The sequence below is a fragment of the Aedes albopictus genome, chromosome 2 (genome assembly GCF_035046485.1).
Source record: "Aedes albopictus strain Foshan chromosome 2, AalbF5, whole genome shotgun sequence".
Lineage (NCBI taxonomy): Eukaryota > Metazoa > Arthropoda > Insecta > Diptera > Culicidae > Aedes > Aedes albopictus.
This window is the reverse complement of record NC_085137.1, coordinates 305,298,661-305,302,303: the sequence shown is the minus strand read 5'-3', so window position 1 is coordinate 305,302,303 and position 3,643 is coordinate 305,298,661. Positions and strand designations below refer to the sequence as shown.

Below are 3,643 nucleotides of genomic sequence, written 5' to 3'. Positions count from 1 at the left end.
GTCAACAGTTGTGGAAATATCAAAGGTACTTCTATAAGTTTACTTGTCAGACTCTTACACACGGAGAGACGAAACTACCCAAAAGTGAGTTCTTTCCACCCAACTTCGGGGTTGCGTGCGTCAAGCCAATTTTGAGTTGATGGAAACGATGTTTTTGTTGGGTTGTTCCCGCTTGCTTCCATGTGAAAAAAATACCTAATTTTAAGTTTTTTCCACCCAACCGAAATTTTGACTAGGTTGTATTCACTCAAATTTGAGTACTGTGCTAGAAACTCAGTTTTGGCTTGACGCACGGAACTGCAAAAGTTGGGCTGTTTCTCTCTTCACTCTCTGACAACAACAGAAAGAGCGCATGAAAAGGGAGATGAAAAAGAACTCAAAATTGAGTTTAAAAGTACCTAATTTTGAGTTTTTCAGTTTCTCGGTGCAGGGGCTCTCTATCTAGAACTCCATCTAAACCATTCCATGTGGTTTACTGAAGATGTTTATCAGGATAGAGAATGTTAATATGAGTTGAGCCCAATGGGTGCATTTCTATCCATGTCCCCCTAATTGGTCGATTAGCCACCGCTATACGGCTTGCAGTCTAAGTACGAGTGTGAAATGATTAATTAGATCGACTACTGATGAGCACTTAGGCGGTGCGATGTCCGACCGTTGTTGTCGCGTCGCTGCAATAACCTGGCTGGCTGGACAACTGCGAGATGCAGCGCACTGTCGCCACTCGCATCGGATGATAGACGAGGAACGTGACAGAGTTGGTAGTCGTGATATGGAAAGAGCTAATTTCTGATTATCGTGTCAAACAAATAGACGTCTGCCCTTATTATCCATATTAGGGAGCATTCATTGAGCACGTAAGCACTTCATGCGGCGAGAGTTTCTTGTGATCAAATTGTACTATAGTAACAATTGCATACCATAGAAATGGGGGGAAATATTTAACAGTCACGATAAATGGGCTTCGTCTGGATATGTTTCTAGCATTGGCAATTACATTTCATCACATCGTTCTGAGGAGCGCGGGTTCAATTCCAGCCGTAACTGTTAGGAAAAGTTTTCGGCTGTGCCACTGGGTGTTGCAGGCTAGACTGTTGAGCCTCCTTTAAAGAGCGAATAGCTCACTGGAAGCATTGAACGGGTCTGTGTCTTTTTTTTTTAATTTCGAACTAATTCACGTGAAAACTTGTGAACAGGGAGATATAAAGCCTGTATCCGCAATAATCGGGACACAGAAATACAGCTGTTACTCTGCAATAGATACATTAAAATTGTTCAAATTTTGTCTAATAACTTCTTAGGATGTGTTCATTTTACCTACAAAATTTCATGTGAATCGGTGCAGTACTTTTTGTTGTAGCAACGAAAGAGTAAAATGTGCGCCATTGAATTTTGTACAGCCCCTAGTTTTGCTTGTCAGCGCTGTAACTTTTGAATTTGGCAAAGGAAATGGCTGAAATTTTGAATACAAACCTCGCAATCTACATTTGTTGCATAGGCAAAATTTCAAAAAAATCGATACCCTATCAACAATTTTATAGTCGAAACATGTATTGGGAATGAACGTGATTTTAGCCTCCCAGACACCAATTAGTCAGCACCCTTTATTGTTTCGATTGTACTATTGAAAGTACTATACCAATAATCATCAATTTTTTTGCAGGCATAATATACACTTAATCAACTAGCTTCTGTGAAAATTTCATGAAAATTGGCAGAGAAATTCAAAAGTTATGAATAGGTAAAAATCGCATATGAAAAACACGAAAAATTTTCACTAACATGTTAGTGCACTCACCCCTATTAACACCAGCAGCTTTCGAACCAATTGATCAAAGTTGATGAAATTTTGCTAGAAAGTGTCTCTTTAAGTATCAAAACTGCTAACGAAATTTCATAATTATCATCACAGAACTTTGAACTGTAGCGTAACAGAACCATCTACTATGCGAATGAAAATTGGCCATGATTGTACAAAATGCTTAAAACCACGTCTGTTTGTTTTCAAAATAAAATTAACCAGTCACTCTTGACTGGAAAGTTATGTAACTGTTCGAAACATGATATAGTTAAAAAAAGTTCATTTTATGATGAAATATTCATTTATTGTGATAGAAATCACTTATTTCAAATGAAATTGCTTACCTTTAGGCATTTAAGGTGAAACATCAAGAAATACCATTGCACTTTTGCATACAAACTTTAGAAGCACAAATCTGACGAACGAAGCATCGAACTAAGCCGCACTTGTTAATCGTGGCTTTGCTTACTTGAAAAAAGAGGCAGCTTTTCCAAATCGAGCGCATTTGTTTACGAATTTTTAAGATTGGTGCTTTTGAAAACGTGAGTAGGGGTCCAAGCCGGCCATTGTGGCAGCCATATTTGGATTCTTTGAAGTTTCTCCTTAAGGGGAAATTTTATTTTGCATTTTAACCCTCAAGCGATCCCGCTGTTGTATTTTGTACAACACGTTGAAAAAATCTCGCTTTTTGTACTCAGCGTTAACGCGGTGGTGGCCATCCGCGCGAGTTCCGGAAAGTTAAGTATCAAATGCACTAGTTATAAGATTTTGAACGCTTTATTCGGTTTTAGAAGAGCAAAATTAAGCGGAGAAGAAAGTTTTCCTTTCCAACTGATGTTTAATTGTTGGCATTTTCAATTTTTTGATTTTTGGAGTTACATATTTAACTTAAAGTTTTAATTTGTGGAAAAAAATTCTAATTCATGGTTTCATGAAGATCCACTGGGTACTGGTTTTACAGATATTCTTTTGGCAATATTTGAATAGGAGGCAATCAGTGAAGTACTAGATTGAAAGTAGTGAGCTGGATTTTTGTATGGTGAGATGATCAATTCTTCATTTCTGCAATGAAATGGTGCGAACAGCGTGGGTTATATAATTTCTTGCCTTATTTGATGCTGTTTGAGCAAAAGTTCAAGTTACTGTGTTGTTGAAGTTGCAAGAAATAAATAATACAACAACACAGTTACCCAAACTTTTGCTCAACCAGCATCAAATTAGGCAAGAAATCATATAACCCACGCTGCTTGCACAATTTCATTGCAGAAATGGAGAAATGATCATCTCACCATACAAAAATCCAGCTCACTACTTTCAATCTAGTACTTCACTGATTGCCTCCTATTGCCACTGATGTTATGCCCAAAAGTTGTTTTAAAGTGATCAATTTGACCTCGGATTACGGTAGAATTAGTCTATTTTTTCTTTTTTTTTCTTTTCTGGGCAATCAAATCTTTTATATTTTTGGCTGATATTTAGGACTGTTCTGTATATCTCAAAACAGTTTTTCGTGTTTTTTAAGTTACACGGAAAATATAGTTTTCCATAAAAAAAATGCAAATATTTCAACAATAAACTCTCAAAATGTTTTCGTCTTAAAAATCGGTATCCTAAAAAGCCTTTACAGGAGATCATAAAAGTGAAGGGATGTTCAGAAATAAAATTAAGAAAATCTGAAACCAAAATTTACAAGATCGCGAATTAAGATGAATTCCCTTCCAAAACATGTTTAAACCGAATTTGGATGACGGAAAATGATATTTAAATAAAAAAACCTATATCCACAGACAAACAGACGTAACTCTTAGAGGAAATTCATCAAAAAATTTTGCCCGATGTCAT

The 3,643-nt window shown here is 36.6% G+C and overlaps 1 long non-coding RNA gene across 1 annotated transcript; it reads left to right on the top strand.

Annotated features, from left to right (window-relative positions):
* Positions 1-476: 476 nt before the first annotated feature.
* LOC134287153 (uncharacterized) lies at positions 477-2,463 on the top strand. Its single transcript, XR_009997076.1, has 2 exons — positions 477-2,160; positions 2,410-2,463. It is a non-coding gene; the product is annotated as an uncharacterized LOC134287153 (long non-coding RNA).
* Positions 2,464-3,643: the final 1,180 nt, after the last annotated feature.